Below are 25,927 nucleotides of genomic sequence, written 5' to 3' on the forward strand. Positions count from 1 at the left end.
CACGCTCCTGGTGCAGAGGGAGACCCTTGAAAACGGCCACTCCAAGTGCGGAAAGCACGACATTGGAACACGCCGAAACGACAGCTGTTCAAGCTGCTGAGGAGGGTTGAAGGAAAATGGCGTTCCAGAGGCCTTTCCTCATCATCCTCAAGCGAGACGACCCCAGGGAAGCCTGGGGATTCAAGATATCCGGCGGGGCTGACCTGGGTACATCCCCAACGGTCCACAAGGTGAGAGGACGTTGACTGCTGGAAACACTCGGTGGCATTCTGGGAGTTCCTGGCTTCTGTCCCGTGCGCAAACTCTGGATGGGAGTCTCCTGACTCCTGACCAACTAACTCCTGACCAATTAACCTATTTCCGATAAACTGTTCCGATGAACTTCCGATGAACTCCACTGGGTTTCTAATGGGTCTGTAATGTACGGTGGCGTCGTGGGTCTTACCCGGTGTCGGTGGGTGACGTTCCTGAAATGTATGAAAGCTGTATGAACTCTTACGGGATACTCGTGGCACGTGCCTCTGAGCGAGATTGTCGTAACACGACTGACACCAGCAGGAAGCTACAGAGATTCAAGAGATAATTCCGTTACCCATTACATATAGTTCATCATGATATAAACGTTCACATATATGTAATTACGCACCCCTAAGTACTGGTACCAGAAGTACAGCTTTGTGCCTCGACGTTCGCCACATCCTTACCAGACATTTAGGCAAGCCTAGCTGTGAATGGTGCAGGACACTTGGGGAATTCAAAGTGGTGCGTATGACATAGATTGTTATGTATGAATACTCTTCTTACCCATATACTAAGAATTCTTTTAGTTCTCATAAGGGGCAGGCGGTCCCCTGATCAGAACACTTATGTCGCATTGAACGTAATGGCCATAGTGTAATAGCTGGTCTTAATCAATATTTCGATTAACATATGCACCACGGTCTTACTAGACTCTAAGAACAAAAGGACTAATTTTAGTCCTTTGGAGGACTAGGTGAGATGCCGGATCCAACCAATGATTCCTTTCGGTCGGGAGTAATGCACAGACGTTTATGCGAAGTTTAGGGACCATTTTCAGTACTGGGGTGTAAATTTTAGGGTCAGGGGACAAAAGTGGGAAGTAATTGCTCCCCCATTTATTCCCTTTCTTCTTAGAACGTGTAGAGTATAATATGTGAAATTTTAAGGGAAGTGCCTCAGGAGGACAACCGCCAATATTTCGAACAGAGACTGTTCTTCTAGGGAAGCGCCTCGGGACGACAGCCGCCGATATTTCGGACAGAGACTGCCCTCCTTATATGCAATTTGTGTGTTATAAACGCCGCGCGTATACTAACATCCTTTTTTTTTTTCGTGGATGAATTGCAGGTGGTGGAGGGAGGCATTGCCGCCCGTCAGGGACTGCACGAAGGAGATATACTCATTCAGATAGGAACGCACAACGTGGAAGATTTGACGGAAGCTCGCATCAACTCCATTCTTACGCAGACCAACACCAAGAGGCTCGAAATCTTCATCGTTAGGTGAGCCTTCGAGTAGTAACTTTCGGCAGGGTTGGAGAAACCAATCCAAGGCAAACTTTTCTTCCCTCTTCGCCTGTACAACTCGCGTCAAAGTTAACTTGAACAGCGCTCCAACCTGCGAAGCGGGAAGAGAACCACCTTGGGTGCGCCCATTAGTAAACAACGCCTTCATAACGAGGGTCACCCCTCTAACTGAAATGGGGATGACCCAAACATCCTCCGCCACTGTTTCTCCTAGGGTCTTCAGGGTCCGCGGGCCGGAATGGCGTTGAAGTTAACTCTGATGTGAGCTGTACACTCTTGCAACAGAACTTCACCACATAACACGTTGAAGCAGGATAGCGGGAACTTCACAAAACATGATAGCGTTATCGCTCTTGATTTGAGGAAGGGGCATGGGGCCACAAAGAGGCGTACGTCTTCCGTTCTCAAGAAATCTGGGGAGATATTCTAGTGCCATTCGGGAAGCTTGGAGACCATACTAGGACCATACTAGCCTACTAGGAAACCATATAGTAGGCTTAGACTTCGAGAAGAAGAAAAAAAAAAGGAGTAGCGGGGAAGTAACTTCCCGCTATTACTCCATTTCCACTCCCTCTCTAAGTCACGTACTCCCTCTTTCTCCTTGCATATGCCATGCAACTCCATCACTGCAAATAGCTACTCCCTCTTGCCGTCCAAATTTTAATGAACAAGTGATATGTGACGTCACCCACCTTCTCGTACGGTGACTTTTGAATCACAAACTTGTGCATACTACAGTGCAGCCAATCAGATGCTGCATCATTTTGGTTATATATTCATTTGTTTTTCATTAAGGCTCTCAGTTGGCGAAGTTCTCACCATTACATCAGGATATATCGTGAGATGTGATCTTCTGACACAATAATTTCGTCGAATGCTTATCCCGGATTTTACCTCGTTTGAGGGAGCTTTCCAATGAAGGTTCACGAAGTGTACGCGACGCGGTCGTGTTCGGTGTGCCTCCTGTCGCGGTGAAATGCATGGCACTACGGTTTCGCACAATTCTTACAACCTTGCATTCGCTGGAGTATCTCGCGTGTGCCTCAGAAATTTTTTTATGGCATTCCGCTAGGTTCTTTTTTGCTACGTAGAGGCCATGCCGCGAGCAGAGGTACCTCCTCCTCGTCTTTTGAGTGTCCGTGTGCGCAGTGCGTTCCCTGATGAGAACATGCGCTTTGGGACGTAAGTGACTTCTATATGACGCTTCGTGAAATTAGTAGAGCTCCCGCGGGAGGAGTCCTTTCTCAGGGGCCCTCTATGTGTGGCCGGCGTAGGATCACGGCCGGTTGGTTAGATGCTCGGCGTGCTTCCATTGCAGTCGCGTTTGTCGCGCTTTAACATTTGCCCTGACCACTGTCCTGCATGTGAAGCTTCCGAATCGGCAGAGAATGTCTTTTCGCGATGCCACAACACACTACACATTTGGAGCCGGGTAGAGAAACTGTATGGACTGCTTTCCATTGACTGGGCCACGCTGAGGTATCTAGACACTCCACCTGTAGCACGGAAGGAACAGAATCAGTTCGCTTTGCTCGTGACGGAAATTAACTTCCGAGTGTTAACTAACCGGTGCCGCTTAGCGTTCGGTCCCCTAAACTCCGGGAGCGCAGGGTGCCATCATGCCATTCGTGCTTGTCTTCGTCCTCACCTTGGACGTGGGCAGAGCCTGTATGGTACCCTGGAGTGTTCTCGCTGGTGGTTGTCGTTCACACGTCTTTTTCGCCATGTTCAATGTGAGTGGGAGATTTATGTTCTAGCCGCCGAGATAGACCGTACTATAGCATCCGAAGCGATCCCTCCTGAGTTCTGGATTGTTCGCATGGTCTGGCGGGGACACGCAGCAATCCACATTCGGGTGGACTTGTTCCCCAGTGTGTATAGGTTAGAGTTGGAGTACGTGTAAAAGGGCCTGTCTCCATAGACAGGTTCCTTACTTGACAAAAATACACAGCCAATGAAGGTTGCTGAGAGAACCTCGCACGTCCTTCTGGTGAATAGTTCTGTATTAGTACTACCCAAACTTCAGACAAACATGTATCGCACACCCTACCTCTTCTACACTACCTTCCTTCCTCTTTCACGCACAACTTTCCCCAGTCCCATCGAGCATGTACGATGACGCAGCGATTGAGCTTCGGCTTCGGCTTCGACTTGCTTATATGCGCATACACAGATATTCTGAAGTCAGAAATTTCATAGAGGATTTCAAGGCAGCTGCACAAGTACTGGCATAAACTCGTTTCATAGTGCCAGCATGATACTACACTCTCAGAAGAAAAGGGTGGAGCAGTTACACCTTTCAGGAGGTAATAGTTGTCGCATATGTTGCGCCTAAGGATGCAATGTTCTACCCGCCACCTACGCATGATAGGGTTACCGCTTCTCATTCGGTGAGCGAGGGGGCGTATGCCTTTTTGTAGCAATTTGGATATATGATAATTGCTTTTACCACCCTTTTAGACCCTTTACCAGAGGCTATGTTGACCTAGGTGGGAACTATAGAAATTTAACCTTTTCAGACTATTTTTTCTCAGAGTGTACAACTGGTGTCATGGTTACTCCTGGGAAATGAAGTAAAGTGGAGCTCCCTCTTGGAGTGTGCAAATTTTACTCCAAAAGGGAGTGTTCTTAGGGACAAGCTACTTACTCCCCTAAAGGGGTCGTGAAGTACTGTTTTAAGAGTAGATAGTATATGTATGCATGCATTTGTGTATACATGCGATGCCATGCACGTGCTATGGGGATACGTCTTATTTTAGAGGAGTACACGGCTCTGGTTAATGTAAGTCGTCCTACCCTTACTGCGCGTCAGTGATTGTTCAGCCAGAACAAAGGGGTACCTTAGCGATTGGTCCCCTCTGAACACGTGACTGTCACTCTGGCGCCAGTAACGGCCTTATCTACATCGTGTCTGCATGGCTAGAGGCCCTGACATTCCAAAGACGCGCTTTCGCTATTCGTTTCCCTGCATTCGCATTATCGTTGTTACCTACAGCCCAATTAATCATTGCTGCACAAAAGTAGCCAGTTCCCTCCAGAAATAAATAAAGACTCTGGATAAACAGCCGGTGGATTGGAAATGGAACGTTACTCCCGGCGCATCGTCTTAGGGGGGAGGGGCTGGAGACGGTTCCAAAATAGATTCCCCCCGAGAGTGCACCGTGTGGTTCGGGCAAAGGGATCCACTGCACGTTGCACGTTGCACTGCCTACAACCGATGCACGACACATGTGAGTAGCTCCACCAGTGACAATTTTTTCCCTTTTTTTTCGAGAATGAACAAAGGTGACGCCATTACGAAGCGGGACTTTTTGGAAGACGAGGCTTAGCTTTTTACCGGGGAGTCGACGTAGGCGTCGAATTGATTTATTTATTTTTCGCACGGCATTGCGGTGCACTAGATGTCCTGCAGGATGGGAAGGATGTCGTTGTTGTTGCCTCTGATTTTCCGGTCAGATAGGTTCCGGAAATTGTTTTAAAAACGAGGAAGAGCAGCTCCCTCTAAATAACACAAGTGCGGAGGAAGGTCACGCGTTGCCGGCGAACGAAACACGCACGATTTCTCTTGTTGTTTTTGTCCTAGTCCGCGTTGCTGTTCTTTGCTTACCGTGGGGTCTTATCTCCAACATGGGAACATACAGTGTATATAGATATAGCACATTATACTAGCGTACAACTGCCCTCCCCCGTGAAGTCGTCGGTAAGATCCTGGTCACCCCCCCCCCCCCACCACCACCACCACCACCACTTCATTTAGAGGGGGTGTCTCAATCTATACAACATCTTTCTTCGCAGCTTCTGTCGCTTTGGTCTAGAGGGATACGTGAGACACGTTGCGGCCAGTGACACGCATGCGCTGTTGCATCCAAACGCGGCCATGCCTACGGTCTCTCCCCCTTCGTCCCCTCATTGTCATTTTACATCTCATGCAGTCCCGTCGGCATTGGGGTAGTGGGCCACAACCCAGGTGGCGAATTTCCTCATTCATCGTCATCAGTGTATATGTTGTTGTTGTTGTTGCATTCAAACCCAGCGTGATTTTGAATGGCACTCAGGTATCACTGCAGCATTCCTGTGGGCAGACAACGCACAAGACGTCTGTAGCAACCACCGATTAGGTTATCTTGACGCACCGAGCGAATGCAACTGAGCATTCACTCATCATGCAGCTGCGTTCTTGATCGGTCTAGATGGTGGTGACAGATGATTATACTGAAGGTGTCCATCGTTCTTGTATCCGTTAACTGCAACAGCTCTGCTCTCATTTTCATCTTGAATCATTTTGAACTACACCTTTACCGGCGGCTGCTCAGCACAGTTGTGAAGGCGGCTTAGCGAACTACGGCATACTCGGTGAAGACACAGATTCACGTTCAAGAACAACACGGTCACCTGACACGACTGCATAGCAGAGCTGTCAACGCGCCCTGCTAAGATGTCAAGACGAATCACTGCTATATATGTAGCAAAGAACCCGGCAAAGCACCATACTGAGACTGCAGTTTTTTGCAATGTTAATGTTATTGCCTTGCTACATACATATGCCGCAATCTGTCGTGTTATTGTCAGCTAAATAGGACATGGAAAAAAAAGAAGAAAATCAGTTTTCTGATTTCTTTATACCGCGTTAGCGCCGCGAAGCAACTGTGGCTACGCACGGCCTACAGACGTGGATAGATGGAGAGAGGACAGCAGGAAGGAGTGGGGGACAGGAGTCAGGACTTCAGGGAGTCTGCAGCAAAACCCCGGAAAATCTTAGACAGCACACCCTTTAGACCATTCACGGCATCCTCGAGGTAGCCCTTGCTCGATGGCTCGATATGAAATCATGGCACCGTTACAGACAGTCCAACATTTCATACCAAAATATAGAAGCTTAAGTGTAATACCGTCATGTCAGATAACAAGTAAGCCTTTCGGGCCTAATAGAACGGCTTCGGCCGTTCAGTTTGTCTGCGAATTTGTTCATTGTTTCGTGTGTGTGTGTTTTAATTGAAATTTATTTCAATTTATTTCATATGAACAACTGCGTGCATACACACACATAAAGAGTTCTATGATACAGGATCAATAGCACAAGGTAAAAGTTTAATGACAGGACAAATTTAAAATAAGACAACGACAAGTTTAATGATAATGATACCATCAGCAGGTTTAAAATTGACAATTTTAAAGAATTCTCAGCTCTGTGGGAATCAGTACGCAATGCATGTACGGTCACCCATGGCAACTTATGGCTTCCCCACACAAACACACACGACGCAACCTAACAGACTATTGCAGCATTGTTCGTTTTCAGAGTTTAGAACTGAAAACTAGAGGCCGTTATCCTTATCTCGGCACAACAGCTACCAGCTTAGGAACGGACCGTTATTTAAAGCTCCGTACAACGGATCTCGGTAAGGAGACAGGCTACAGATTCCTTCGTCTATTTGGAAGGCACGTCCCACCGCTCCCGTGCCAAGTTGTTCTTTACACTTTCGGTTTGCGCATTCCAAACCTGTGCATAAATCCTTCACTCAATCTGCAAAAGCGTCCGAGTGCGCGAATAATAATTCGCGGCGTGCTCTCTAAATAAACCGGTATTCGTGTCAGGCACAGTTGGCCAGGAGGCTCCTGTCAGTCCAGGGGCGCAGATGACCGATGCCTGTTGTGTCTAGAAACGGCTTTGGCGCTGATCTCTACGTTGCTTACATTACTAGAAAAATAATTATCATCCGGTGGTGGTGCAGAAAAGCGACGTGTCGTTGTTGGCATCACGAGTGACTTATCCAGACCCCCATACACCCCCTTACAGTCCCCCCCCCCCAAAGTGTTTGGCAACACCCCCTGCCTTCTTTTCCTGTGAACACCCTACAGGGGGTCTCTGGTTTTTCAGCTTTATGCACATGTCGCCGATGATGCATACAACAACAAAAACAACAAATAAGTGATGATGATGTAGTGGAATAGTGGGATGCATACAGCTGTTACAACGTAACAGTAATAGTGACCGATCCCCGTGCTTGTGATTCTGGATAAACCGCTGGGCATCACGCACGTGGGCAGCGTCACGGCTGTAGCCCGTGCTGAGATGACGACATTGTTGGCTACTCAAGGCTAGCAGAAAGACGCTGTCACTCCTGCCTCGAAACAGGCTTATTTTCTGGTAGATACCAAGCTCCTCTGTATCCTCTCTGCGGAGGCATCCGCGCCATTCTAACTCACACGAGGCGCCAGTCCAGGCTTTATTCCTGCTCTCCTGGACATGCCTTAGTCTTCCTGACGGTGCCTTGCCTTGCGAGACGAGCCACAGTAAACCGTTTCCCACCAGAGCCACATAAAAATATGGTTACATTTATGTATTCCGTATTGTATTTTCTAAAATCCCTAGTGTTTCGTAAAGTCTCTCTTTTTCGAAATACAGCTATGTATACAATATTGCTATTATGTCCCAATGTTTTGAACAACGGATTGCGCTACGGAGTTGACAGCTTCAACGGAACTGTCCGCGACAGCAACAATAGAAAGAGAGATTCAGGGAAATTGTTACAAATAGTGGAAAGCTAGGGCGACAGAGTAAATGATGTTCTAAATTTTTTACACGTTTTGACAAGTACAAAATGGCATTGACAACAAACATCACATTGCATCTGGTAGTACCTGCGTGACAGGATAATAACGATTAATGGCATTTCGATGTACCAAAGAAGTGTCAAAATACATTGCGTTCTACCATTGCCAACGAAAGGAAAGTTAGGTAGTAAGCGAGCTGGTGATGACGATCCATGACTTGAAAACCCGAGACGAGGTAGGGACGATAACAGACAAACACCGAGTGACAGACAAACACCATTGCCGTTCGAGTGATCCAAACCAATTAAGTTCGCCCCTTTTCTGACACGCCCTCCAGTGACAGCTCTCAATTTCCTTCTTTTGTAATATCCTAATCTTTTTTTCGAGAGTATCAGTCACTGTGTTACAGCTTAAACAAACATATAGACCGAAGCGAATTTTAGTCGCATCCCCCGTCGGGAAGGAAAAAGTCAATAAACAAGTAAAGAATGTCTCTGGCACGACGCTGAGATGCGACTGAGAAGAGTAATGGATCTGATTTTAGAAAGGTCCCCCGTTACCCGATTTCATTTTCTTTTTGGATAACACGCAATGACGTGGCTCTACAAACTACGCAGCGCAGAGGGAACCCACTTTTGGTAAAGCAAGTCGTTTGACAAAACATTGACAGTGTTGAGAGGCGGTTTCTTGGTCCGTTGTTTTGGCGGAAGATATGCATCTGAGGATTTGTTTTATGAATTTGTTTTATGTTGATCTTTTTATGGATTTGTTTCGCAACGCCTGAGGCTCCTCCTTTAACATTTCCTCACCAGTTCGCTGGATTTTCTACCCTTCTGCAACCTGTGCTTCGAAGGGCGAATTTCTCAGCTCCTTCTCGAGTGTTTCTAGAAGGAACCAATTAGAACAGATCTTGAAACTTACGGGAATATTAATTGTGTCACGGGTTTGCCTTTTCTCCAAAGTCCGCCAATCAGCAAATGTGCTCTTATGGAACCATAGAATGCGCCTGTCAGTAGACGCCCCACCCTGCTCGTGTCTCGAACCTTCTTGGAGGAACTACTGTGTACGCGAACGAAGTGATGATCCTCGAGGCTCGAGGTTGTATAGCCTCGGCTAGGTGGCTATGCAAATAAATCATCGGCCAACGCCTAGCATCGGAGGAAGAAATTTTAGAGCAACGCACCTCCCGGAGAGAAGGAGGTGGGGTGGGGTGTGCCGTCCTTTCCTCCACTCTTTTGGCACACTTTGGCAGAGCAGCTGAAGACATCGAGTGTGAAGCATCCTCCCAACGGTGCTGGCTCTTCCCCTTTCTCTACACTAGGTTTCACTTGTTGGTGCGAACTTCATTCAAGACGTCCAAGATGTTTGAAATGCCCGCGTAAGTTCCGCCCTTTCTTAGACTGACTACATATTCATCGGTGTACATATCGGTATTAGTTGGACGTGGGTGTCTACCTCGTCTTTGTTTCAAAGGTTTTCTGTTGAAGTACCTTGTCGATGGACGATCTTTTTTGGAGGTGTGCCCGCGTTCTCGAATAGTGATGGAAGGCTGTTTTCTTGAATATTTGGAAGTTCTCGAGTGACACCGCTCTTTTGGCTTCACTCCGTCGTGCGCAGATGGACGGATATGCCTCTCAGCTTGGCAAGCGGTTCGAGCCCTCTGAAGTTTCCCTGTCGTACATCTCAATTTGTCAACTTTATCAGCGCGTATCCAAGCATTTTCGAAGCCTTTCTCATCGGTGTTCAAGTTGTATCACACAGTGAAGGGGAACTTGGTGCTCTACTTTACGCTCACCACATCGCACGCTGAAGGTCAATCATTGCGCAGGATTATACCGTTCACTCCTGATTTCTGGAAAGCGAAGGGAGCACGCCTTTTTCTGACAATCAACGCCACTGCACAAGTGTGTCATAAACAGGCCGATGCCTCGCGCTTTCAACAAGTCAAAGGAGAGAATGATACCATTTGGGAGCGCCCCAATCATGGTTGGCCGAGCGCGATATGCAGTGAGGTTCTCTTTTAAGAAATTTGGTATTATTATCCAAAACTAATCTCGAAGCGACTCGGGCTTCGTCTCTCTGATATTTCGAGTGCACAATATTATAACAGCACTCGTGACAGTCGAAGATCCTTTGAGGACACTGGAAGGTGCTTTCTTTGTAAGCTTTGCTTTGCTTTGTACTTTCTCAAGCCTTCGTTGGCATCTTTACAAAAGAGAAGCTTCCCCTCCAGGAACTAATTCGGGACTCATTGTTTACACGCTGAAGATGTGCACGTCATGTAGGGCACCTTCTGTGATACGTCATATGAGTAACCATCCTTGGCCTTGATCCGCAAACTCCAAGAACTACAGGCAGTGACACGACAAAATAGAGGAAAACATCAACAGAAGGAGGGAAAATCAATCCACTGCAAGATCTGGGAGCTTATCATGTATCAGTTGATTTCGAGCAGGGCAGCTCTACGTAACATGTAATTAGCTGATTAATCTCATTCGTGACGAGTCATCCACGACCAGTGATAACGCTGCCTGTAATCAGATCCATTCATTGATAACTAAATGGTCGGCGAATTGCAATTCTCAAATAATGTGTTAAAGACATTTACTTAGGGTATTTAGAGTAGAGCACCCTATCACTTCTCATTTATATAGTCGCCTTCAACTTGAGAAGGAAAAGAAATCTAGTCCGTCAGCTTTCAAAATATTACTGCGCCGCAGATAGGATGGCTGGACACAGGGAGGTCACGCTCCATCATGCGCGAGAGAATGTAACCCATCATACCCACTCTGTTTCCGTATTGGCCGCGCGACACTACACTGTGGTAGAAAGTGCGCTCCCCTACTGACGGCGCATGGTGGCGCTGCAGTATTTCTCCTGGCGCGTTATTGCGTCTCCTTATCCCCAACGGCATATGTACTTGACGGACTTGATTTCTTTTCCTTCTTAAGGTGAACACAACTATAGTAAATGTGGTTAATAAATGTTGCACGAGAAGTAAAATTGACTACGCGTTTAGTTATCAGTGAACGTAATTGATTACAAGCATGCGTTATCACTTGCCACGGATGACTTGTCACGAATGCATTTGTGGGCAGGTGCAAGTCGTAAACGAAGAGCCCTGTCAGTATTAAAATAAACGGTGAACATCCCGTCTTCCAAAAATATCCCCAGTAAGGAACGTCATTTTTTTTTTTCGTTTTATCTCTCCGCTTATTTTCTCTCTCTCTCTCTCTCTCTTTCTAAGCCCGTGTGTGCTTGCACTTTACTAACAGGGGCAAAATTTCAGGTGCTTATCAATGGATGATACGCTTATATTTGCCACTGCGCTGCTACTTATCTTACTGGATTTCATGGTCGACTTTTTCCATTTACCCTTCAAGAAGTTCGTCGAGACGTAAGAGCTGCACTGATTGGTCGCTCCTCCCTTAGAGTCCCATCAACGGTTAACTATGCTCTGTAGCTCTGTAGATAAAAAAAGAAAAACGAACTGTTGCCACTTCTAAAAAACAGAATAACATGCGTCGTATCTAAATGAAAAAGTCAGTAAGAGAATGAGGTGTTAAAAAGACAGAAATACGTGGTTTATTGATTGCGAGAAACCTCGTTATTGTAAAAAAAAAAAAGAAAAAAAGGAATCTTCCTTATGTTTCATTTGCCGTCAAGAGTACAAATTTCATTATTTTTTTTCTTTAAAGCAGTAGCTTTGAGGGCCAACCCCGTGCAGGTCTGTCCGTAGCTTATCACTCATAGCTTATCGCTTATCGCGTGGCGAATATCGCTCCGAGATCGAACGGTGCCGGCGCGCTGCGGAGAAACGATGAACTACCGTAGTGTGGATAGCTTCCTCGCGTCGTCTGCTTTTACACGTTTATTCCGCGTTCAGTGCAGTAGGTGGAGCATTATTGGGGAGCTGAACAGTATTGTACCATCGCGGCACAAGTGATCTTCCGGTGAATATACACAAGAATTACGAAAAAGAACCATCAACTCCGAACATCGGCCGGCGTATTATCCACACTAGAAAGGTGACAGTGCCGCCCCCTATATGTCGATCTCGCAGCGAATAGGGCCACGCGATATCACGTGACACCACGTGATAAGTAGACAGCGCTTGCAGTACGGTGGAATTGTGTCACCACAACAGTAACAATGCAAAATAAATAAACGATTTCACAGCATATTAAAAGGCGTGCAATAAAAATACAATAGCATTTTCAAAAGAGTTCACGAAAAATTTATCGCCAGCGATGGCCCTATAATGCTATGCCACTTCATCCCGTTTGGATTAGTGCTCAAAGATTGCCTTTTTTTTTTTTCTTTTTAGTATCATGCATGCTTTATCACGTCCGATGTAGCCTTGTAAAGCTAACCCGAAGACCGGGGTGCTTCATGCAAGTGCGTTCTTCATATCCGCCAAAAGCAACGCTCCAATCAATACTTCCGGTGTTAATGACGTCACGCTTTTCCCATGAAGCTCGTCCATTGGCTTAGTAGGGCGTAGTAGGCGACGGCATCAAGGCGACACAAAACCAAAAACATTGATTTCCAAGCGTTTCCTTATTGTCCTGCTTGCATGTGGTTTTGCTATTGGCAGTGTCGTATTCCTTGGTGCCCAGAATGCATGGCTGCAGTCTGTACCTGCTGAATGCATCACATGACCCATATACTAACTGTGCTGCGAAAAGTATGGGAGGACAAGCATGCTCGAGACAGAGGCACAGTATTTTGTACCTTCGCCCTCTGTGGAGAGTATATCGCCTGTGGCGATGAAGCACCCAGGTCATCATCCCCGAAATAAAGTTGTTGATCTGTAGAGACCGTTTCTAGGTGGGTCTTGACAACGGCAACAACTACGCTGCTGCCATGCAGCGCAGACTAAGTCACGGGTGGGAAATACTTTTGGTAAAGAAAAGGTATTTCGCTGCAGCAATACGCAGAACAACATAGACGCAACAAGTAGACATTTTATTTTTTCTTAAAACCAAACCAAACCAACATTTTAGAAACGAAATATTATTGTCACTGTTTTGTGTCATTAATAATCTCATAATTCAAATAATGTCAAATTAAGAAAGTCGAGTGTCAAAAATGTCATAATACCAGATAATGGCAAAGATGTCATGATATCAAATAATGTCATTGCGGTTTCTTGTTGTGCGTCATGTGCCTGAAGAAAATGATGTATCTGTTCCTTTACAGAGAGGATTTTCTTCAGAAGCCCAGAAGGGTAAGCTCGCGATATTGAATGGTAATTGCGATGTATGATGCGATATGGGGTGCTTATGTTCGTTACAGGGAGAGCCGGCCACTGTGAAGGCTGTGGTGCACAATCAGTACAACTCACCCCTGCACCTGTACTCTCAAGAGAAAGTTGCAGAGACCTTGGCACTCACGGCACAGGCCCTCACGCAAGAGAACGGGTACGTCACGTCCTCTTAAAATATCGCTCACTTCAAAAAAGTGATCATCTCACCGCCTGGGTCGCGAAGTACTGTCTCTTCCAAATACAATTAAGGAAAGGCCATTGTTCAACAGGACCATGGCAAGCTAGTCTCTGCAACGGCATCCTGCTGTACGTACAAGGCAGCTGGGGCCTGTTACAGTAACGACACACTTATCAGTACTGGGGCGTATAATAAGTGAAGCCTAGCAAAAAAAGATAAGGTTGGCTCTTCAAATATCAACCACCTACCAACAAACAAGCAGCCACACTTGTAGAAGCTACACTTTGCGATGGCACACAAGTGGACCTTACTTCATTCTCTCTCTTGGGTCAGATTTCGCAAATTCAGAAACAGCACTTGACTGTTTCTAGCTTATCGATAAGCAAGACTGGAAGGGAAGTTATCGTGGCAATCAATGCACTAAGCGTCATTAACACAGAGAAAAGAAGGTGTGAAAAATATTACCAGGATCTAGGGACGTTGTAAAAGTGACCATGGAAAGGGTTTCTCACAGACACTTGTACAACGTCCTTACAAATACACGGTCAATCAAACAAATCAATCGACCAAAGCATTTTATTTGGCATTTTTATTAAAGCATATATTTAATATAATGAACACACAAAGTCAAATGTGGGACTGCGAGGGCAGGTCTGTGACGCAGCCCCAAATAAATACAAGGTTCCAAAACACTGATAACATACAATAGCACATCTTGTGGGAATAATTTAACAGCTATCTCTATACCAAAAAGCAGATAGGTAAAAGAGAAAGAGGAATAGATAAACACCAAACATGGGCTCATTTATACCAGGGAACTGAAGCATATGATAACAACTGATAACAACTAATATGATAGCTAAGGGAAAAGTAATGAGTGCTGAGGGACCACTAATGTTCTGTGAACAACTCCCTGAACAGCGTCCTCATAGCGTTGCACAGTTGGGCTTCTTGCAATCAATCGGCGTGAACCTTGTAAAGTTAGTGACCACTTCTCATTTCCTGCATTTCCTTAGAGTGAGCGAGAACCATACGGCAGGACTTCCACCAGGCCTTCTTGTCCGCTCAGCTGTCCTACAAGCTGTCAACGAAGAAGAATCCGGTACGTGCTTTTCTCGCTACTCTCCAACCGCTGGCAGGATGATCGGCAGGAGTTTCAAGGGCATTGATTAAATGATCCGCAGATGAAGCCTCGTACAGTTTAGTGAATGACCAAAAAGTCCTAGAAGCCTTGGTGTGTCAGTTGGTAGCACTGTCCGCCTACTGACCCCAAGGTTGTGGGTTCAAACCCAGTCGAGGGCGCCAGCAACTCAGTGCCATGACACAGGTTGCTTACACACGGTGTCCCCAGTAAGAGACCTTAAACATGGACAGTGCACGTTAAACAGCCTTTAGGTGGGCAGAATGAATCCACGGGCTCATCACTGTGGCGTACCTGACGGTCATAGTTGTCTCGCGGCGTATAGCCATAAATTCCCATTGGAGCAGTGCACGCCTGTGGATCTATCGGACAGGTCCCAAAATCACGAAGTCTTACCCGACGCCCTGCGCCGCAAAGTGGTCAGGACCAGCGGCATGGTCGAGTGGGTTAAGGCGACCGCTCGTTTGTGGCAGCCAAGGTCGTGCTGAAGAGTGAGAGGTAGTGGGTTCGAAACCTACCACCGGCTGTGCTGTCCGAGGTTTTCACTGTGTTTTCCGAAGACCTTCAGACGAATGCCGGCACAGTTCTCCCTGAAGTCGGCCCAGGACGTATACTAACCCCCCTGCCCCCCACTCCTTCCTGCTGTCCTCTCTCCATCTGTCCACATCAGTACGCCACTCATAGTCACACTTGCTTCGCGGCGCTACCATGGGATTAAAAAAAAAAGTGGTCACGCCCGGTCTGTGCTCTGGTCGCCATTACCAACCTAAAGGTTCCTTTTCAGCCCTTCCTATAGCCTCCCGTTATGATGATCAAAAAGCGTCACCATTCGTTCAATTTACCTTGTCACGGATATCGATAGGAAGATTCGACTGGACCTTTTTAGCGAGATGAGAACGCTACCAAAGTGCTTCGACTCGTTAACCGGACACTGACTGCTCCAGAACGCCGTCGCACAACACGAAGAAAGAAACACGAAAAATGTTCGAGACGCGTGACACCTGCGTTTCGACGTCGAGCTTGCGTTTTCAAGTGGGTCTCCCTCCGGCAGGAAGTCACCTTGGCCGTCCTTCCAGGTTATAAGTATCAACCAGAGCCCAGAGTCAGGGCCTAGGAATGTGAGACTCCGAAATAGAGGCGCAACACGAGGAGGGCTGCGCCAAAAGCAGACACCCCCTTCCAGGGGGGACTCCCGTCATTCTCCAGGAAAACATTCCGAATTAACGTGAAGTAGAATCAACCTTATTTTAACAGACGGGGAGGATAGCAGGTACGTCGTCAACACAGGCGTTTCAATACGCTAGACTCGTGCATTGATTACTCCTCAAGGGTGCACCATAGGTGACTCAGTATGCAGGTTCGGTGAGATACACATCTGAAGGCAAGGGTATCCGCCGTATCATGCCCTCACTTCACTACTCTCGGTTCAGAGTGACTTCTCCAAATACAGGTCACCTTCAATGTTGGGCAAGATAAGGCACGAACAAGTTACCTTTGTAGACCATTGGGAGAGTTACCCGTGTTGATAGGAACGAAGTTCCCATAACAAATCAAGCCAGGATTACTTTGATTAGATTGTCTACGTCAAGGAGACCTTCACATATCGGTGTCTGCCAAGACGATGCTTATTCTAACAAAATTTGAGATTCCAAAACTTATGTAAACTTCCTCTGATACAGACGTGTGCAGTAACTTGAGTAGAGTACTTAACGATGTACTTAAGTTGCGTATCTTAAATACTTTTGGGTGTAACTTGGTACCTTGCAAATACTTTCAAATTTCAGCATCTAGCAATCTAACTTAAATACTGTTCTCGATAACTTCTACTCATTTTTCAAGTTACTTCAAAGATCCTCTGTGCGTGACACGGAGGTCGAGTGAAAGATTCTCTTTTGCCTCGACAATGCGCCATGTGCTGTACTCTTCAGCGTCTGAGATATTCGAGACATCAACGCCCCTCGTGGGAAGATCTAGCGCGCAGCCAGTGATCTATCCAGTCCAGACCCCCCCCCCCCCCTAACACCCCTCCAAAATTTGAGAGACAGCCCCTAAAATTTTGTGAGATGACGCAATATTTCTTCAAAGAGCATAAAAATTCATGGGAGTAGCCTGCATGTTGTAGCCTGCGTGTTGTGGGTATCAGCTTTTGTGACGTCACAACACCGCTGCGGAGCTGGACACACCCCCAGGGACGAAATTCTAGGTAACCCACTGCGCGCAGCGCCTCGGGTTTAGGTGCATGCATGAGGCGATGTCTTGTCCCGAAGGGTAGGCGGGTGAACCGTTGAGACCCCTATCAGACAGGATAGAAGACCCGTGCCGAGAGCTGTAGCAAGAGGAGGACACGTAAGATATCGATAACTCTTTATAAGGTTAACGACACGATAGAAAAGAAAACGACAGTACATTCTGTCGTTCCCGTAGAGCAGCTGTTCAGGATTACTGTTAATGTATTTTTTTTTTTAAACTGGACAGGCTATTGGATAGTAATTTTGGAAAGCAGTTGTTCCTGCAAGCTAGTAAAGCTTTTAGGTAATGCCATTTTCAACTTCGCGCCTTCGTATTTCTTTGGTAATCTATATAGTTTGCCTTTTGTCACAGTATTTATGTTTTTGTTTTATTTTATGTAATTATGGTGTTCTAATTTATTTCTTTGTATTGATTGTTTGTATGGTAAACCATTAGGGAGGCCCTGTGGCCTTTCATGGGCACCAGAAAAATAGAAATAAATAAATAAATAGATAGCGAATTCCAGCTGTAACGTCAAAGTATCTTGAAAGTAATACGAGTTACTTTTAAGAGTATTTAGTACTCTATCTTAAATACTTTTCAAGATTGAGTATTTAGTACTCTACACAGTTACTTTTTTGCTCGGTACTCAGTAACTTAAATACCTTTTGTACCTCTTGTACAAGCGTGCTCTGATAAAACATGACACAAAAGTTCCAAAAATAACGATGGCGCTTTCTTGTATTGTGACAAAACAATTGCATCACAATTCCCTCTCATTGCAGTTTATCGACCGGCGAACGCTACGACCGCAGCATCAAGGTACGTGCACTAGTCCCCATGGGACACGCAGTGCGAAAAGGCTGTCGCTCCACGTTCACAACAAACACCATTGCAGGAAAGCTGCCCCATCTCATCCTCTAGCCATACCTCCACCTCACTTTGCGAGGGCAGAGCCGTCTACACCAGGAAGCAATCCTCGCACACCCGTCTACCAACCTCAGACACCCCAGAGCCCCTATCAACAGGTCAACCCAGCCAACTACTACCAGCAGCAACAGCAGCGCTACCACACGCAATACTCCAGCCAGGAAAGCTACCCTACTCCCTTGATCGATCAGCAGCACAGGTCGCACCAGATACAGGAGGCTGAACTAAGGCAGCGTCTGTACGAAGAAGAGCGACAGAAACAGGTAGAGTTCGAGGAACAGAGGTTCCGTCAGTTGCAGGAGAGGAAGCAGGAAGAAAGTGAGGAAGAGATACTTTGGAAGAAGGAGAGACAACGTGCAATACAACAAGAAGAAGAACGGAGAAGAAACGCGCAGTTGTACCAGGAGGAGCAGAAGAGGCTCGAAGAACACCGAAGGGTAGAGGAGCAGAGGAGATTTGAGGAGCAGAGAAGAGCGAGGAGCAGAGAAGATTTCAGGAGCAGAGAAGAGCTGAGGAGCAGAGAAGAGCTGAGGAGCAGAGAAGATTTCAGGAGCAGAGAAGAGCTGAGGAGCAGAGAAGATTTCAGGAGCAGAGGAGATTTGAAGAGCAGAGGAGAGCGGAAGAGCAAAGAAGAGCAGAGGAGCAGAGGAAGCAGGAGGCATATAGAAGGTGGCAGGAGGAACAACAGAGGGCGCAACAAGTCCAGGTAGGACTGCGCAATTTGTGGAGAGAATGTGAACAACATTAGTCGCGATTAGTGAACCTCCTAATTTGTAGGTTCGTTTCAGAGTGATGTACATCTAGTTTAATTCACACGGGGATGTAACTTCCAGTACGCATGTGGGAAAATCTTAGCGTGCAATCTCTTTGATAAAAGATGAATAAGGCGATAAAAGAAATCGATGTGTGGGAGGAGTTAAACCAGCACCTACAGAGCAGAGCAGACGTCTGCGTTTCTCATGAAAGCACCAAGACATGGTTCATCTGAACATTCCGACGGGAAATACACCTTTAATTTATTATGTTTAAATACTTTTGTGTTATATCTACCATTATATCTCGCAGCAAGCTCGCCAACAGCAGTACCACCAGCAGCAGCAGCAGTACCAAGCGCCTCAGCAACAGTACCAGCATCAACGGACACAACAGAAACCAGCACAACAGACACAGCAGCAGCAGCACCCGACGTCTGTGAACCGTCAGTGGTCTAGTGAACGACGAGGGTTGCCGACTTCACCCCAACACCAGGAACAAGTCGGACATCAGGCTCAGCAGTGGGAGGACAAGATTCGGGAAACGAGGATGTCCTTCTCTCCACAGAGTTCTCCTTCCATCAGGAGGAGGGACAATGCATGGCCTCCTAAGGTACATTTTATTGCCAACTGTAGGATGGGACAAGAGAGATCTTGTGCCAGACAGGGATACTAATTCGACGTCGACATGATCAATAGAAGTCAACGCCAAACAATACGGCTCTACACGCTACATAATTTTGAGGGGTTTTACCTTATCAAACTGTATGATATATAACAGTCGTTCCTTCCAGGAATCCAGCGTACGATGGGTGCCTAAGACTGGGTTTTCACCTCACCTCTCGCGCCAAAGTAAGTCAGAGGCTTCAAGAACACTACAAGACCGACATATGTTGTTTCTGACAACTTACAAGATCATTGACAATGACCAGAACTAACATATACAAGTACATGTCACGCTGATGCTAGTATACTCCCCTTCGCATGCACGTCCTGGGGTATTTTCCCTGAACAGTCTATCTCTTTGAAACCCGTGGAGCATTTCTCATTGCTCGCGTAGGGGTTTCAAGTCTATTTACATATCTCTCGTCTATGTTAGAGGAGGAGGCTGTCTCGAGAAGTCAGTCGAAGAAAAGTGAAGAGTGCTTTCATAAAAGACCGTTCTTTCGCCTCAGGTTCAAAGGATTCTAAGCGATTCATGTGGCCACCACCACCAGATCATGAGGAGGCCGATGGCACGTCCAGGCCTCCGAGCCGCATTGCGGGCAACGCCTGGCACCCGACGTCGCCCACCACAGCTTCTAGAACGCCTCCCTTCGCCCGATCCCCATCCGCAGGACGCAAGAACGTTGCGTGGCCGCCGCCTCAGGCTGAAGGGGCCCCAAAAATGGTGCCCAAGCCCGTGGCCCGTGGACTCCACAACCCGGAGGAGTATCTCCTCCATCACGCCTCTGTCGCCGTCCCAGTCACCTACAGGGCTCCTCCTAACACGTCCCACTATCAAAATCACTAGGGACTGATCGTTCTTTAATATAGTGACGGCTTTCATTGAAGCCTGTGTTCAGTGTGAGGGGTCTTGCACCGTGTGACGTCATGATGTCTCTTGTCCCTCTTCTTCCATATGGATTGGCTAACTGATAGATTAGAGAGTACTGATCCTGACGGACGATTACAGTAACCGAACTTTGCGGTATATTCGGTGTCCTGATGAGCATGCTGCGTAGCACCTCCATCGTGAGGGTAAGACGTCGTCGGTGAGGCTCGAATTTTCAACCTTGGCGTCGTTGGTGCACGCAGAAAAAAAGATTTAGTGAATTTAAACTGCCTCGAGTGTCGAGGGAGATGGCTAATGCAGGGCGTATACGCGAAATACACAATCACTGTGCAATATCCTCCGTCCATCCCTTAGACAGGCGACAAAAGAAACGAGACAGCGACGACGCATCTAGGTGAAAAGAATGTGTATGTGTCCTCCGTCTAATTCATAGTATAATTTTGCTGTATGCCATATCTTAGTTCCTGAAAACGGCTTTAGGCAGGGCAAAGAAACAGAGTAGTCATGTCGAATTGTATGCAATTGTTAAATATCCGAAATTAACCGAGTCTGTGCTTTAACTGAGCGCATAGGTTGTGCTTTATTTTTTCTTTATTTCTTTATTTTTTTTTTTCGATTAAGACACCACAAAAGTAGCGGTCGCGCAACAATGCAGCTAAGCTTTGGTATAGGACCCCTTTATGTGCGTCTTACATTCTAACACATCTTGAAGTCACACGGTGCACCTTCGCGAATTTTCTTTACACTGCGATTTGATATCGCCGTTTGTTTTCATTTTATTTAAATGTTTGTGATACGTTCTGTATTTATATATACATATTTATGTACAGGCACTCGTGGAAAGGCACCTACCGTACTAAGCTTCCCATTCGGACCTCTTACAATATGAAGAAAAATATATTGTGATAATAAGCGCACGTGATGAAGCAGACTGATTACCCGAACGGGTGTAAATATTGGTAGTGCCGTAACCTCTTTCCTGATATCCCACTCATCGCCTGATTGGTTGAAAGTACACCACGTGACGTGCGGGATGTCTCTTTTAAAGGTAATTATGCGTTGATCATCCTATAGTCGACATTCATGGATGTCAGCTTCCGTGTAACGATGCCTTGTATGTTTGTTTGTCTGTGTTACTGACGTGAACGCTGTTCTAAGGTACGAAGCAGACGATACTTTAAACTGTGTCTAGGTACTGCAGTGCCACTACAGCTAGTGTTCGCGCAAAAAAGAAAAGATAAAGACTGTCTTAACGAGCTACTGGGCTCTTATTGGACACGAGACACGTCATGTTACAAGTACCCTGGGATCTCTCCCATGTTCTCAGCAAAGCATGTAGCTCAGTGGGCGGGACCCTAGGGGCAGGACCACGATATATAATGCCTTTCGTGTAACAAACGTTTGCCTGGGACATGGTATTGTGGGAATACTTTAGTGCGAAGAAGGTAGAGTTCTTTGAGGAGAATACTGCGGCGGTGGCGAAACTGTAAGATAAAAAAAGAATTACCTTATCGCATATCACTAAAAAAGCGCGATATTTTAAAGGTCATCCTGCCCGTACAAAATCGTTTAATCCATACTAAAAGCATAGCTTCGCCTCGTCCATTATGACACCGCAATCTTAGGATAACTGTAAATAAGAGCTTCGGAGGCACTGCTCGCGGTGTCAGTTTGTGCGAATCAAGGTCGTTTTCATACCGTATCAGACGCGTGTATCACATCCAGAGACAAGAAGAGGTACTCTCAAGATATCAAAGTTTTACGTCGGTTAAGATTTGTTATCCAACAATATTTTCGAATGATTCCAGCACTCATAAAATATAGTTTACATTGCAAACTCTCGCAGGCTCAACCGCCCCCTCGAAACGATATCCCCATATTATATCGATAATAAGCTATGATAAGATATCGATGACGACGATGACAGTCCACGCTGTGGTCCACAGCGCTTCGCGAGGTGAAATTTAACCTTGTCACCGCGAAATATTATTCGAAATAGTATTTTTCGCAATACCATCCTCCCGGCACCCGTTGGTGACAACGCTTGATACGTAGACGGTCTTTCGCGTCTTATCGCAAGATTTAAGTTACTGATGCAGAGGTCTAATATTTGAACGACTCTATTTGAAGGCAGACTGTACATAACAATGGATGATATCTAGTCAACAGATTTAATGCCAAATGAAATTTAACAGATTTAATGCCACATTGATGTTGCGGTTTCTTTTCTTTCTTTTTCTTCTTTTTTGTTGTTGTTGTTAGCTTTGGTGGTGTTATGGCTTAGTACTGCCTGTGTGCAACGGGTCAACAGGGTGTTTTTTTCCTGGCGCTACCACCCAGAAAATAGAGCACCTTTGCCTTTATCCAATCGCATGGCACTCGGGCAGCTTATCGCTGACTTGATAACGTGACCGTCACTGCTGTCACAATTTTTGCCAAAAGTGGCGCATGATTTTGCAAATCCTTATCACCAGTCTCTTCTCTCTCAACCTTTCTATTTCTCTTCCTTCCACTTCTAGTATAGTATTTGATTGCCGCAGAGTGCTTATCCGCTGACATACTGATAAGGGCGTGAACCACAAGAGCGAGAGCTCAAAGAATGCTGTACTATGCGCGGAAATTCTTTTAAGGTTCTTCTCAAGGCGGAATCCCTTAATACGGTGTGAAATCTGGAATTGCGCTGTGACGAAGCATCTTCGGCCGCCTTATGGCGCCTCCTTTTTCTGAGGTCACACACCTGAATAGAACATTCACCGCATAACGTATTCAAACCCAATCAGGATTAATGTTATCGTTTTGACTTGTGATATGATAACACTCAAAACACCGTTCTGTGACAGTTCGCAAAGATGGAGATTTGATTTTAAGCAAAAGGCTCAGCATACCCGTGCGATAATTTCACGTATGCACTGAACGTGTTGTGGGGTGAAGTACCCTTTTTGGAGCGCTCTCTTTAAGCCCAGTGCAAACGACCTTATCTACCTTGGTGCTAATATGCTCGTTGCTTCGTAAAAGAGGGCTTATGCTGTGACGGACAATAACTACGAGCGGCAGGAGATTGTGATTATCTTTCCATTGCTCCAACCATCAGCGGATGTAGGAAAATCAAAATAGGTGAACCAAAGCAACGTTACCTTACAAACTGATTGCCGTTTCCAGTAATAATCCGTGACGACATCTGTTATCAAGTCCCCAGTAGGGCCTTCGCTCTAATCCACACCGTGATTGTGACGTATGAAAATTGTCGTCTGCTATTGGAGGCTAATGGCATTTCTCTTCTTCTCTGTTTTCCCTTTCTTTCCTCCTCTTTCTCTCCTTTCTTTCTCCTTCTTCTCTTTCCCTGCATGGCTGTGAATGCAGTTGGGACTCCGCATCTGGTTGTGCATTTATCAAGCAGAGCAAGAGCTCCGAGCCAATCCTAGCCGAGTTCCTGATTCCGTGCTCGATTCGCCTTTTGCAAGCTAATATCTTTCAATGTTTGTATTTATATTTTTCTTTCTATTTGATTTCCGCACAGAAAATAAAAGACGTTGAACACGATCCTGTGCTCCTTCAACACCTTTCACGAAGGGAATATGATGAGAAAAAGGTGTCACAAAAAACCGGCAGACATAATGTAATTGTAACTTCTTATGAAACGTGATGATGCGAAACAAAGTTAAAATGTGGGGAGGTTAATTAACCGTCGCTTATGAACGATAACAAAAAGAACCCGTGCTAGGTAGAAGGCCAGACGACACAACACAAGGCCTTCAGTGCGTCTGTTGTGTATACTTTGAGAGCACTGTCACAGTCTCTGCTTTTACTCAGCACTCGGGATTTCTATCGATTGTAAGCAATTCGAGATGCGGTATATTTCGCACGAATTGGATGCTCCCCTGACTTTGTACGAGAAACACAACGTAATCTAAAAACAAACCGATGCATGCCAAGCTTCAAAATACCGCCTACACATTTTATTTCATTAGTCCTAAATATCTATTACAGGATCTAGAAACAGCCGATTTCTAAGAAAAAAAAAAGAGTAGTTTTGCTCCTTTTGGAGACTAAATGCATTGCCACAAGAAATAGTCCCTTTCGGGAGTAAATGTACGGGAGCAAATGAATGTCACAGAGTGGAGACTACGTTTCGCACTCTGTTCTAAGAGTCCCAGGTACATAATTCGTGTGCATGCATGAAAGTACTTCGAATCAAACCGTCAACCGTGATATATCGAGTGCTATAAAATATTGCCACATACATACGGCACAACTTGCGAAGAAAGAAGCGTTAACTGTTTCTAATTCTGTGTGGGTGGAAAATTGCTAAGTTGGCTGAGTTACACACCACTTTTGCCATCAAATTCACGAAGAGCAGATATTTACGTAGACTGTTGCATTCGGAAGACCATTCGCGAAGTTCAGTGATAATTGCCAGTCCTGTGGAGTAAATTTTGGTGTTATGGGACTAAAATGGGGAGTAATTGCAGTCTAGGGGACTAGAAGCATCAATTACTCCTCATTTTTGCTCATTTTTTTTCTTGGAGTGTATAGAGGCTACAGGTTGACAAGAGCTGTGTTACACTTTCTTTTGGTCCCAACGGGTCAACCTATATAGCCATACTTAAGATGTAAAACAGCTTATATATAATACGCACAGTTACTTAAACTTCTGCATCCAATAAAATAAAAAAGAATAATAATAATTGGGAGTAGATTTACACGCAGGCGAGTCCGCCAACAATTGTGTGGATGCTGCACGTGCCGCAGGGCATAGGACTGGTCTAGACTGCGGATTATTTCGACCACCTGAGGTTCTGTTGACGTGCGCCGGAAATCTCCGGCACACGGCGCTGGAAGCAGCGAAAAGAATTGCTAGTTCCAGAAAGTGCATTGTCTATGTGCCCATGCAAACTATGCTGCTCAATAATAAATGCCGTTTACAACAATGGACTACTGAAAGAAGCCCGTTGTCCGACATGCAAGACCCCAGAGTGTAGGTGGACGCCACTATTTCCCAGCTGGATGTCTCTGTTTCCAACGACGCTCTTTGTATCCCGATGTGGCCCCAAATGGGTTCCGGGAGTGGGTGTCAGCGGATAATCCACGATAAGGAGCCGACGCATTCCGAATACTTGGACCTCAAATATAGGTCACGAATGGCTGCACGTCTAAGAGACAACAAGGAAAGACGGTCCTCTCACTTTCGCAAATATTTCACATGCCTCCGCTGTGAAGGAAACGTACAATTATTCGTCTTGTCGCTTTTTGCGGAGCAGGGTGTGGGAAAGTTGCTGCCTAACGACACAAAACGTTGGTTTTAAAATCGTGCAAGTTGTTAACGCTATAGAAGATTACGTTTCTGATGTATACGACGACGCCAGATTGATTGCTGGCGAGCTCCACACAGTGATGTTATAAGGTCATTGACGAAACGTGGGTACTACTGCGGAGCCACTGAAATATGTCATCCGAGGCGAGTGCGACAACGTAACCAATTAACACGCTAGTGTTGGCTACACATGGCAGAAAAAAAAAAAAAAAAAAGAAAGACACGTTAATTCAAGCATGTTCCGTAAAAGAGGGCAAGAGGTATAATAAATATCAGCTACGCGATATTGTGTCGGAAGGAGGTCATGTCTTCTGCAACCATCAAGAACATCTTGAGGATGACACAGTCTGTGTGCAAAATAACGAGTATTATTGTCTATTACTTTATTACCTATTTATCGGCGGATGTGAAGGCCTCCTTTCCTTGTACACACCTGTGGACAAGTATACGTGAAGCGCTA

At 45.9% G+C, this 25,927-nt stretch overlaps 1 pseudogene; it reads left to right on the forward strand.

Annotated features, from left to right (window-relative positions):
• Window positions 1-10: 10 nt before the first annotated feature.
• On the forward strand, window positions 11-23,696 carry LOC135368452 (trichohyalin-like; annotated as a pseudogene).
• The last annotated feature ends 2,231 nt before the right edge of the window (window positions 23,697-25,927 follow it).

This window comes from Ornithodoros turicata, chromosome 9 (genome assembly GCF_037126465.1).
Source record: "Ornithodoros turicata isolate Travis chromosome 9, ASM3712646v1, whole genome shotgun sequence".
NCBI lineage: Eukaryota > Metazoa > Arthropoda > Arachnida > Ixodida > Argasidae > Ornithodoros > Ornithodoros turicata.